General features: G+C 37.2%; 1 long non-coding RNA gene across 1 annotated transcript in view; it reads left to right on the top strand.

The window, feature by feature from the left end:
- The first annotated feature begins 3,195 nt into the window (after positions 1 to 3,195).
- Positions 3,196 to 14,084, top strand: part of LOC309647169 — a 227,039-nt gene continuing 216,150 nt past the window's right edge. The window contains exon 1 of the long non-coding RNA XR_014255849.1: positions 3,196 to 14,084. This exon is cut by the window's right edge and continues 18,070 nt beyond it. This is a non-coding gene — a long non-coding RNA (uncharacterized lncRNA).

The following is a 14,084-nucleotide window of genomic DNA, read 5'->3' as shown; positions in this document are numbered from 1 at the left end:
AACCCACTGAACCAACCTTAGCCACTGGGGACAGACACCAAAAACAAAGGGAACTACGAACCTGCAGCCTGTGAAAAGGACACCCCAAACACAGTAAGTTAAGCAAAATGAGAAGACAGAGAAACACACAGCAGATGAAGGAGCAAGGCAAAAACCCACCAGACCTAACAAATGAAGAGGAAATAGGCAGTCTACCTGAAAAAGAATTCAGAATAATGATAGTAAAGATGATCCAAAATCTTGGAAATAGAATGGAGAAAATACAAGAAACGTTTAACAAGGACCTAGAAGAACTAAAGAGCAAACAAACAGTGATGAACAACACAATAAATGAAATAAAAATTTCTCTAGAAGGGATCAATAGCAGAATAACTGAGGGAGAAGAACGGATAAGTGACCTGGAAGATAAAGTAGTGGAAATAACTACTGCAGAGCAGAATGAAGAAAAAAGAATGAAAAGAATTGAAAACAGCCTCAGAGAACTCTGGGACAACATTAAATGCACTAACATGTGAATTATAGGGATCCCAGAAGAAGAAGAGAAAAAGAAAGGGACTGAGGAAATATTTGAAGAGATTATAGTTGAAAACTTCCCTAATATGGGAAAGGAAATAGTTAATCAAGTCCAGGAAGCGCAGAGATCCCATACAGGATAAATCCAAGGAGAAACATGCGAAGACACATATTAATCAAACTATCAAAAATTAAATGCAAAAAAAATATTAAAAGCAGCAAGGGAAAAATGACAAATAACACATAAGGGAATTCCCATAAGGTTAACAGCTGATCTTTCAGCAGAAACTCTGCAAGCCAGAAGGGAGTGGCATTACATATTTAAAGTGATGAAGGAGAAAAACCTACAACGAAGATTACTCTACCCAGCAAGGGTCACATTCAGATTTGATGGAGAAATTAAGAAGTTTACAGACAAGCAAAGGCTAAGAGAATTCAACACCACCAAACCAGCTTTATAACAAAAGCTAAAGGACCTTCTCTAGGCAGGAAACACAGAGAAGGGAAAGACTTACAATAATAAACCCAAAACAATTAAGAAAATGGTAATAGGAACATACATATTGATAATTACCTTAAATGTAAATGGATTAAATGCTCCAACCAAAAGACATAGACTGGCTGAATGGCTACAAAAACAAAATCCGTACATATGCTGTCTACAAGAGACCAACTTCAGACCTAGGAGCACACAGACTGAAACTGAGGGGACGGAAAAAGGTATTCCATGCAAATGGAAAACAAAAGAAAGGTGGAATAGCAATTCTCATATCAGACAAAATAGACTTTAAAACAAACACTATTACAAGAGGCAAAGAAGGACACTACATAATGATCAAGGGAACAATCCAAGACGAAGATATAACAAACAATGGTAAATATTTATTCACCAAACATAGGAGCACCACAATACATAAGGCAAATACTAACAGCCATAAAAGGGGAAATCGACAGTAACACGATCATAGTAGAGGGCCTTAACACCCCACTTTCACCAATGGACAGATCATCCAAAATGAAAATAAATAAGGAAACACAAGCTTTAAATGATATACTAAACAAGATAGACGTAATTAATATTTATAGGACATTCCATCCAAAAACAACAGAATACACATTGTTCTCAAGTGCTCATGGAACATTCTCCAGGATAGATCATATCTTGGGTCACAAATCAAGCCTTGGTAAACTTGGGAAAATTGAAATCATATCAAGTATCTTTTGTGACCACAATGCTATGAGACTAGATATCAATTAGAGGAACAAAATTGTAAGAAATACAAATACATGGAGGCTAAACAACACACTACTTAATAACCAAGAGATCACTGAAGAAATCAAAGAAGAAATCAAAAAATACCTAGAAACAAATGACAATGAAAACACAATGACCCAAAACCTATGGGATGCAGTGAAAGCAGGTCTAAGAGGGAAGTTTATAGTTATACAAGCCTACCATAAGAAACAAGAAACATCTCAAATAAACAACCTAACCTTACACCTAAAGCAATTAGAGACAGAAGAACAAAAAAAAAAACCCCAAAGTTAGCAGAAGGAAAGAAATCATAAAGATCAGATCAGATAAACATGAAAAAGAAATGAAGCAAACAATAGCAAAGATCAATAATACTAAAAGCTGGTTCTTTGAGAGGATAAAGTTGATAAACAATTAGCCAGACTCATCAAGAGAAAAAGGGAGAAGACTCAAATCAATAGAATTAGAAATGAAAAAGGAGAAGTAACCACTGACACTGCAGAAATACAAAGGATCATGAGAGATTACTACAAGCAACTCTATGCCAATAAAATGGACAACTGGAAGAAATGGACAGATTCTTAGAAATGCACAACCTGCCGAGCCTGAACCAGGAAGAAATAGAAAATATGAACAGACCAATCACAAGCACTGAAATTGAAACTGTGATTAAAAATCTTCCAACAAACAAAAGCCCAGGACCAGATGGCTTCACAGGTGAATTCTATCAAACATTTAGAGAAGAGCTAACACCTATCCTTCTTAAACTCTTCCAAAATATAGCAGAGGGAGGAACACTCTCAAAATCATTCTACGAGGCCACCATCACTATGATACCAAAACCAGATAAAGATGTCACAAAGAAAGAAAACTACAGGCCAATATCACTGATGAATACACATGCAAAAATCCTCAACAGAATACTAGCAAACAGAATCCAACAGCATATTGAAAGGATCATACACTATGATCAAGTGGGGTTTATCCCAGGAATGCAAGGATTCTTCAATATACGCAAATCAATCAACGTGATAAACCATATTACCAAACTGAAGAGAAAAACCATATGATCATCTCAATAGATGCAGAGAAAGCTTTTGACAAAATTCAACATCCATTTATGATAAAAACCCTCCAGAAATTAGGCATAGAGGGAATTTTCCTCAACATAATAAAGGCCATATATGACAAACCCACAGCCAACATTGTCCTCAATGATGAAAAAGTGAAACCATTTCCCCTAAGATCAGGAACAAGACAAGGTTGCCCACTCTCACTACTATTATTTAACATAGTTTCGGAAGTTTTAGCCATAGCAATCAGAGAAGAAAAAGAAAGAAAAGGAATCCAAATCAGAAAAGAAGAAGTAAAGCTGTCAATATTTGCAGATGACATGATACTATACATGGAGAATCCAAAAGATGCTACCAGAAAACTCCTAGAGCTAATCAATGAATTTGGTAAAGTAGCAGGATACAAAATTAATGCACAGAAATCTCTTGCATTCCTATACACTAATGATGAAAAATCTGAAAGTGAAATTAAGAAAACACTCCCATTTACCACTGCAACAATGAGAATAAAATATCTAGGAATAAACTTACCTAAGGAGACAAAGGACCTGTATGCAGAAAATTATAAGATGCTGATGAAAGAAATTAAAGATGATACAAATATATGGAGAGATATGCCATGTTCTTGGATGGGAAGAATCAACATTGTGAAAATGACTCTACTACCCAAAGCAATCTACAGATTCTGTGTAATCCCTATCCAACTACCACTGGCATTTTTCACAGAACTAGAACAAAAAATTTCACAATTTGTATGGAAACACAAAAGACACTGAATAGCCAAAGCAATCTTGAGAAAGAAAAACGGAGCTGGAGGAATTAGGCTCCCTGAGTTCAGTCTATACTACAAAGCTACCATAATCAAGACAGTATGGTAGTGGCACAGAAACAGAAATATAGATCAATGGAACAGGAGAGAAAGCCCAGAGATAAACCCACGCACATATGGTCACCTTATCTTTGATAAAGGAGGCAAGAATATACAGTGGAGAAAAGACAGCCTCTTCAATAAGTGGTGCTGGGAAAACTGAACAGCTACATGTAAAAGAATGAAATTAGAATACTCCCTAACACCATGCACAAAAATAAACTCAAAATTCATTAAAGACCTAAATGTAAGACCAGACACCATCAAACTCTTAGAGGAAAACATAGGCAGAACACTCTATGACATAAGTCACAGCAAGATCCTTTTTGACCCACCTCCTAGAGTAATGGAAATAAAAACAAAAATAAACAAATGGGACCTAATGAAACTTAAAAGCTTTTGCACATCAAAGGAAACCATAAACAAGACAAAAAGACAACCCTCAGAATGGGAGAAAATGTTTGCAAATGAAGCAACTGACAAAGGATTAATCTCCAAAATTTACAAGCAGCTCATGCAATTCAATATCAAAAAAACAACAACCCAATCCAAAAATGGGCAGAAGACCTAAATAGACATTTCTCCAAAGAAGGTATACAGATTGCCAACAAACACATGAAAGAATGCTCAACATCATTAATCATTAGAGAATTGCAGATCAAAACTACAATGAGATATCATCTCACACTGGTCAGAATGGCCATCATCAAAAAACTCTACAAACAATAAATGCTGGAGAGGGTGTGGAGAAAAGGGAACCCTCTTGCACTGTTGGTGGGAATGTAAATTGATACAGCCACTATGGAGAACAGTATGGAGGTTCCTTAAAAAACTGAAAATAGAAGTACCATACGACCCAGCAATCCCACTACTGGGCATATACCCTGAGAAAACCATAATTCAAAAAGAGTCATGTACCAAAATGTTCATTGCAGCTCTATTTACAATAACCAGGACATGGAAGCAATGTAAGTGTCCATCAACAGATGAATGGATAAAGAAGCTGTGGCACATATATTCAATGGAATATTACTCAGCCATAAAAAGGAATGAAACTGAGTTATCTGTAGTGAGGTGGATGGACCTAGAGACTGTCATAAAGAGTGAAGTAAGTCAGAAAGAGGAAAACAAATATCGTATGCTAACACACATATATGGAATCTAAAAAGAGAGAAAAAAAAAAAGTTCAGAAGAACCTAGGGGCAAGATGGGAATAAAGATGCAGATCTACTAGGGAATGGACTTGAGGATCCTGGGAGGGGGAATGGTAAGCTGGGACAAAGTAAGAGAGTGGCATGGACATATATACACTACCAAATGTAAAATAGATAGCTAGTGGGAAGCAGCTGCATAGGACAGGGAGATCAGCTCGGTGCTTTGTGATCTCCTAGAGGGGTGGGTGGGATAGGGAGGGTGTGAGGGAGGGAGATGCAAGAGGGAAGAGATATGGGGACATATGCATATGTATAACTGATTCACTTTGTTATAAAGCAGAAACTAACACACCATTGTAAAGCAATTATACTCCAATAAAGATGTTTAAAAAAAAAAGATATTAAAAAAAATGATATAACATTGTTCATGGAAAGGCAACGTGAAAAACTTCTACATAGTACCTTATAATCACAATTAGATTTGTGTAGTGACTATTGTTTTTGCCCTTCCATGTCCTTCCTCCCCACTTCTTTCTTCCAATCATTGACATTGCTTTTCTTGTGCATAGGTTGGACACATAGGCAAGGCAAAGCCTGGTTAGAATGAGAGCTGCAAGGGACAGGCACCAGTATTCAGCCAGCTTGATCAGAATTGTTCCCCAGGTGATTTTTCACACTGGTGCTGATGGAGAAAAAGTCTCTTTCTTTTGGGTGTTCAAGACACTATAAAAATGCAAATTTGGAGCTACAAATCATTGACTCCCCTAAAGTGATTTTAGCCAGTCCAGGAAATTGAAGCTGACACATAAAGGAACAAAGAGGAGAGATGAAGCAAAAGGAAGTCTGATGGTACTTAAGTCCCCACTTCCATTTGTCCACAAAGCCAGCTCTACCCCTCACTTTCCCATAATCTGGTCATGTGAGGCAACAAATCCCTCATTTTAGCTAAAATATTTTGACTTGGGTTTCTTTCTTTTTCAGCAAAAAGAATCCTGAACAATGGATGGATGAATATAATTAGCTTCTGCCATATGTCAATTTAGAAAGATTGAAAGTGCACCTGGCCCAAATCTCTCTTCCATCAATTTTTTCATGATACTAGGAAAACCTTGAGATTCTAGTTCAAGTGTAAATGTCCTTAATGCTTGTAATAAGCAAGCATTAAGAAATTATTTCTGACTTCTGGCTTTACGATGTCAGAATAAATACAATGTTATATATAAAACTATTAGAAGATTTTTAATTTATATGTGCTAAGGAATTTTATTTTTATAAGGCTAAGGGTCTCTGGGAGTAAGAGTGGGAACACAAGCTCTATCTTAAACAAAATCGAGTGTTGCCTATTGCACCAAATTTAATAAATGACAAAGTTAAAGATCGAGTAGAGGAACAGAAAGTCACTTGCAACTACTGATCTCAAACAAAGAAGAAACTAGTTCTCCAAAATAAGTCAAAATACCCTGAAGATGAAAACAAGGAAGCAAAAACACTTATTGAGATAATGATATTGAATGCATGGATTACAAATGGTAACTTGTTTAGGACATCACTGACATGAGAAGAAGGAGGCAATGCTGGGCAGAATGAGGAAATGTATGGTCAGACTATTTTTGCTGGAACCAGTGTGTACATGAGACATCAAAGAGGAAAGCTATTCTAAATTTCAAGCAGCCCTAGAGTTGCATATTTTTGTTGGCTGGGAATAAATAAAGAGTAAGACAACCCCCCACCCCAATACACATACACATACACAAGAATCTTGAGCATGAGCCAAGAACATTAGCCCAGAACACCTCATTAACCCCTCCCCTCCATGAAGCTCTGATAAATAAAAGATTGATGTAGAATTCTTATAATTCAAAAATGACTAATTATCTATAATTATCAAAACAGTATCTATATACAAATATTACAAATAAACAAATGGCAGACAAAGAACAGTCAGCATTTTATATATATATGTATTATATATATATACACTCACATACATATATATAAACAAAAAAATTACCATTGAGCAGTTAAAAACCATGATTAAATATCTTGCCATAAACTCAGTAGAAGAGCCTAGGAAAGGGAAAATAAAGCAATACATGAAGGATATATAAACACAAAGGAGCAAAAGCTAGGATAAGAAATGGAAGGGAGAACTAGAATCAAAGGTCGCATTGTAGGCAACACAAAAGAGAACAAACACTGCTGATGATACAGTTAGACATATGGAAGTTAAGAATGAGAAAAATGAACAAAAGTATATGGAAATGGGGCTTCCTGGTGTTGCAGTGGTTAAGAATCCGCCTGCCATGCAGGGGACATGGGTTCAAGCCCTGGTCTGGGAAGATCCCACATGCCACGGAGCAACTAAGCCCGTGAGCCACAACTACTGAGCCTGTGCTCTAAAGCCCATGAACCACAACTACTGAAGCCCATGCACCTAAAACCCATGTTCTGCAACAAGAGAGGCCACGGCAATGAGAAGCCCACACACCACAATGAAGAGTAGCCCCTGCTCACCGCAACTAGAGAAAGTCCGTGCACAGCAACGAAGACCCAACACAGCCAAAAATAATTAAATAAATAAAATAAAATAAAATAAAAATTCTTAAAAAAAATGGAAATGAACCTAGATTTTAAATTTTTTAAGAGATAATAATAGATATGAAGTATGACAAATGAGACAAAGGGGATTCAATATATGTATGATTGGTATTCCTGAAATATGAAATCTCAACAAATGAAATAGAAAAATATATTTCAAAGGTTTTATAAAAGAAAGATTTCCAGGAAAAAAAAGCTTTTCAAATAGAAAAAAAGCACACTATGTCCCAGATTGGGGAAAAGATGATACAAATGGTCATATCCTGGTAAAGAGGCTAAACTTCAAATATAAAGATCCCCTTATGCATATTGGCAAAAAGATCAAATCATCTATAGGGAGAGAAATTCAGGTTAGCCTCAGATTTCTCCACAATAAACTTCAACCTGGAAATGAGTTGTACAAAGCCTTTAAGTTTTCACAGAAAGTGTAATCACAGCAACTAATGGTAATTCTCCTTGCCTAGGGAAAGCTTTAGGAGGGTATGGGGGAATAGCATGGGAATTTGAAGGATTAGCAAAGCACTGTGGAAGTCAGAGTCACTTCTGGTTTCTGAACTGCCTTCTTGCTCTATTATTTTTAAGTTAAGAACCTGCTTGTTTCTCTCTCCATTTCCATCATCTGTAATTTGGATGTTCAAGACACTGTAAAGATGCAAGTTTGGAGCTACCAATCACTGAATCCCCTACAGAGGTTTCAACCAGTCCAGGAAATTGAAGCTGACAGATAAAGAAACACATAAATCCTGTAATTCCAGATAGGATTTTTCCCATTAGTTGTAAGAAGTGAACAAAATATATCTGTTCTTATCTAAAAACAATCCTTATATTTCTACATGTGAATTCTAGCCTGGCCCCCTTATAGTCAATGTTTTTGCTCTTGCAAGTATACTTTTTTTCCCCTGCATTATCATCTTTCTTTTTCTGTTGGTTCATCTCATCATCATTAGAACATGTTGTCATTTTTCCCATCTGCATTTACTTCCTCATCCCTCTTTCTATCCTCAACCCACTTGTTAGATTTTTCTCCCAGCAAGCCACTGAAAACTCTCTGTTAAAGTCTTCAACCACTTCCATCTTCCCAAATACAATCATCTGTCTCTCTTCACACTCTACCCTTTTGCCTAACAAACATGATTACAGAGTCCACAGGATGTATACCCTATTTTGGATTTATTGGGGTTAAATAGACTTCTGTGGGGATAACCTAGAGCAATAGCCTGTTAAAAAACCCACAGCCACCACAGAGTTTTCAAAATAATCTTTATAAGACAAACTTAGCCTTGTAACTTTAAAACACAGTTCACTGGGAATGGTGTCAACAAAATGGCAGAATAGGAAGTCCTAGCCCTCTTTTCATCCTCTTACAGAAACTCTGATTTAACAATGTTCTATGGACCAATGGCATAGTTCATTTCACAATTAGGGGCTCTACTTCTATTCTTGGAGTCTTCGTTGTTTAGTTTCTGTGTTTAAGCCAGGTGTTTTTAAGCTGGTGCCTATTAGACCCCTTTAAAATGCACAAGTAGTCTTTAGAAAGACTGTGAACCCCCTTAATTCTTATTCAGATTTTGTATAAATTTACCAATGAGTATTATTTTTATGAGGAGAAGGCCCACAGCTTTAAACAAATTGACACACATGAATTAAAACAAGGTTGGGGGGGCACCACAGTGCACATGAGAACTTGTTTTTAAAAGTATAATGTCCTACTAGCCACAGCAATCAGACAAGAAAAACAAATAAAAGGAATCCAATTTGGAAGGGAAGAAGTAAAGCTGTCACCGTTTGCAGATAACATGATACTATATATAAAAAATCCTAAAGATGTCCCCAAAACATTAATAGAAATATTAATGAATTAAGTAAACTTGCAGGATACAAAATTAATATACAGAAATCTGTTGCATTTCTATACACTAACAACAAACTATCAGAAAGAGAAATTAAGAGAACAATCTCATTTACAATTGCATCAAAAACAATAAAATACCAAGGAATAAATCTAACCAAGGAGGTAAAAGACCTGTACTCAGAAAACTATAAGACATTGAGGAAAGAAGTCAAGGATGACACAAACAAATGGAAGAATATGTTGTGCTCATGGATTGGAAGAATTAATATTCTTAAAATGACCATATTACCCAAGGCAATCTACAGATTCAACGTAATCCCTATCAAAATACAAATAGCATTTTTCACAGAACTAGAACAAATAATTCTAAAATTTGTATGGAAACACAAAAGACCCCAATTAGCCAAAAAATTCTTGAGATGGAAGATCAAAACTGGAGGTATCATGCTCCCTGATTTCAAACTATACTATGAAGCTACAGTAATCAAAACATTGTTGTATAGGCACAAAAACAGACACATAGATCAATGGAACAGGATAAAATGCTCAGAAATGAACACACTCTTATAGGGCCAATTAATCCATGACAAAAAAGGCAAGAATATACAATGGGGAAAAGATAGCCTCTTCAATAAATGGTGTTAGAAAAACTGGACAGCTACATGTAAAAGAGCCAAACTAGACTACAATCTCATACCACATACAAAAATAAACTCAAAATAGATTAAAGACTTAAATGTAAAACCTGAAACCATAAAACTTATAGAGGAAAACATATGTAATATCCTCTTTGACATTGGTCTTAATAATATTTTTTTGGATCTGATTCCTCAGACAAGGACAAAAAAGCAAAAATTTAAAAATGGGACTACATAAAGCAAGCCTTTTGCATAGCAGAGGAAATCATCAACAAAACAAAGAGACCACTAACTGAATGGGATAAGATATATCTGATAAGGGGTTAATATCCAAAATACACAAAGAACTCATACAAAACAACATCAAAAAACAGACACACACACAAAAAAACAAACTAAAAAATGGGCAGAGGACCTCAATAGATATTTTACCAAAGAAGACATACAGATAGCCAACAGACACATGAAAAGATGCTTAACATCTCTGATCATCTGGGAAATGCAAATCAAAACCACAATGAGATATCACTTCACACCTGTCAGAATAGTTATCATCAAATCGACAACACATAACAAGTGTTGGTGAGAATGTTGGAGAAAGGGTAACTCTTGGGCTTCCCTGGTGGCTCAGTGGTTGAGAATCTGCCTGATAGTGCAGGGGACATGGGTTTGATCCCTGGTCTGGGAAGATCCCACATGCCAGGGAGCAGCTAAGCCCATGTGCCACAACTACTGAGCCTGCGTTCTAGATCCCACGAGCCACAACTACTGAGCCCTCATGCCACAACTACTGAAGCCCGTGTGCCTAGAGCCCGTTCTCCATGACAAGAGAAACCACCACAATGAGAAGCCCGTGCACCACAATGAAAAGTAGCTCCCACTTGCTTCAACCAGAGAAAAGCCCTTGCAGAGCAACGAAGACCCAACACAGCCAGAAACAATAAATAAATTAAATAAAATAATAAAATAAATAAATTTGTTAAAAAAAAAGTGGGGGGGCTTCCCTGGTGGCGCAGTGGTTGAGAGTCTGCCTGCCAATGCAGGGGACACGGGTTCAGGCCCTGGTCTGGGGGGATCCCACATGCCGCGGAGCAACTAAGCCCGTGAGCCACAACTACTGAGCCTGCGTGTCTGGAGCTTGTGCTCCGCATCAGGAGAGGCCACGACAGTGAGAGGCCCGCACACCGCGATGAAGATTGGCCCCCACTCGCCACAACTAGAGAGAGCCCTCGCGCAGAAACGAAGACCCAACACAGCCAAAAATAAATAAAAATTAAAAAAAAAAAAAAAAAGGGAGGGGGAACTGTTGTGCACTGTTGGTGGGGAGGTGAATTGGTGCAGCCACTATGAAAAGCAGTATGGAGATTCCTCAAAAGTTAAAAATAGAACTACCATATGATCCAGTAACTCCACTTCTGGCTTTTTTTCGGAAGATAACAAAAACACTAATTCAAAAAAAATATGCACCCTTATGTTCATTGCAGCATTATTTACAATAGTCAAGATATGGAAGCAACCTAAGTGCACATCAATAAATGAATAAAGAAGTTTTATACACACACAGACACACACACATATGCACAATGGAATATTACTCAACCATAAAAAAGAATGAAATCCTGCTATTTGCGACAACATAGATGGACCTAGAGGGTATTATGCCAAGTGAAATAAGCCAGAGAAAGACAGATAACATATGATTCCCTTATGTGTGAAATCTAGAAAACAAAACAAATGAACCAGCATAATAAACCAGAAACAGGCTTATAGATACAGATAACAAACAGGAGGGTGCCAGAAGTGGGGTGCTATGAGTGAAATAGATGGAGGAGATAAAGAGGTACAAAATTCCAGTTGCAAAATAAATGAGTCATGGGGATGAAATGTACAGCATGGGGAATACAGACAATATTAATGTAATATCTTTTTGTGGTGACAGAGGGTAACTAGACTAATCATGGTGATCATTTTGTAATATATAGACACATCGAATCACTTTGTTGTGCACAGGGAACTAACATAGAGATGTAGGTCAATTATACTTCAAAAACAAACAAACAAACAAACTCATAGAAAAAGAGATCAGATTTATTATTACCAGAAATGGGGGTGAGGGAAGGAGGCACTGGATGAAGACCATGAAAAGGTACAAAATTCCAGTTATAAGATAAATGAGTACTGGGAATGTAATGACTACAACATGGTTACTATAATGAACACTGCTGTATGTTATATATGAAAGTTGTCAAGAGAGGAAATCCTGAGTTCTCATCACAAGGAAAAAATTTTTTTCTTTCTCTTTTATTTTGTATCTATATGAGATGATGAATGTTCACTAAACTTATTGTAGTAATCATTTCATTGTGGTAATCAGGTCGAATCACTAAACCTATACAGAGCTGTATGTCAATTATATCTCAATAAAACAGGAAGAAAAAATATAAGATACTAAAAATATTATTGTGCCCTTTCTTACAAACACTTTTGACCCTTTGTGTTAAAAAGGCAAACTTACAGAGGGATCATTTCTACAAATGAAACATTTTAATGGCCTGAAGGATTTAGTTATGTGAAGTGTCTTAGCAGAAGGAACAGAGACATGCTTTAGAAGTGAAGGTAACTGGTGCTCATGTGCTGCCCATTAGCTGGGCTGGTCTGGGCTGTGGAGTTTTATTTCGCTGAGACTGGAATTTGGAGATCCAGCAACAGTCTTCTGTCCTCTTTCCTCTCCCTTTATCTCAAAACATTATTTGAGAAATAATTGTTATTTAGTATGGAGAATCAGCCCCACTTCCCCAATCAATGTCTTTCTCTCTCTCTCTGCCAAGAGTGGGGGAGGACTTGCTGGGTTTGGCAGCTGTCAGCCCATCATTATGGGCTCACTGTCCCATCTGCACTCCTTAGACTGGTGCAGTCACAGGGGGTTTTACCCAAACAGGCTCCCAGGGGAACAGTAACATACCTCTTGATTTGGCCATGAAGTTATATTTGTGATTATTAATAGACAAGATAAGAGGCTACTGCTCTATTCATCCATGTTAGAGATAATTATTCAGTTTGAGCTAAGCTGATTAGAATACTGATAGATAACCACACCATGTTTATAGCTTATAGCTACAGCAAGCAGTGGCCAAGAGCCTTGACACAGTGCTGCCATTTGGGTTTATCAGATAGGAAAGAAGGGCAGGGGGAGGAGAAGAAGCTGCTTTGGTTGATTAGCAATGTGCTGCATGGGACCATTTATAATGAAGCATATCATTTAAATTTTCCTTTACAAATGAGTCCAACGTGCGTTGCAGGCTGCAGGCTCTGTTAATTGTCACAAACATTGCTTTTTTTTTTTTTAACATTATTAGCTCTTTGGCAGGATCTCCATTGTTGACTAAAAACTTGGCATGATTAGGGTTTGCTGAATAATTTAGGTGGTTGGCAGCTGGAGAAGGAGAACACACACATCTAGGCAGACAGACATGCTGCTTGAGCTCTTTATATAATAGGATTGTATACAAAGCAGAGTACAGTCAGCAGTGACTTCTGTGTCTGTTTATAGGTAAACACTGATGTTAGTTTTATAGGAAAACTGGAGGGATACTTCTCACAAATCATATGCAGCATATGAGACAGATGCACTGGAGGACTGTTCAGATGACTCGGACCATCTCTGACTCTCACAGAATACGATTGCTAGAGTTTTCACATGCCAGTACATACGCTGCCTCTGTAGTGGGATGAGGCCTTGATGGCTGGACACAGCAGCACTAATAGGAGGTAGAGCCACCTAAAATCCTGAAAGCTTTCAAGCAGCAACATTCATGAGTCAAAGACTATGAGACACACTCATTTACGAAGTGCATGTATATGATTATGGTTAGTGGGAGTGTACAACTACTGCTTTAGGTGGAAGGCAAAAAGGAAGGTCACAAATAGGACCACAAATATTTGCTGCACATATAGGGCACTTTTGTGCATTTACCAGACCCACTGATTCTCCTTCAACTGAGCATACTGTGTTATCAGAACTCTACAAGATTTAAAAGACAAAAATTCAACACAAACTTTCTTAAGCCAACAGGATTTATCCACCCAGGTAAGTGCAAATGCAGAGGTAGAACTGGGTGTATAAAGACTCAAAT

This window comes from Balaenoptera physalus (assembly GCF_965194825.1).
Source record: "Balaenoptera physalus genome assembly, chromosome: 17".
Classification (NCBI taxonomy): Eukaryota; Metazoa; Chordata; class Mammalia; order Artiodactyla; family Balaenopteridae; genus Balaenoptera; species Balaenoptera physalus.
This window is presented reverse-complemented; position numbering and strand designations above follow the sequence as displayed.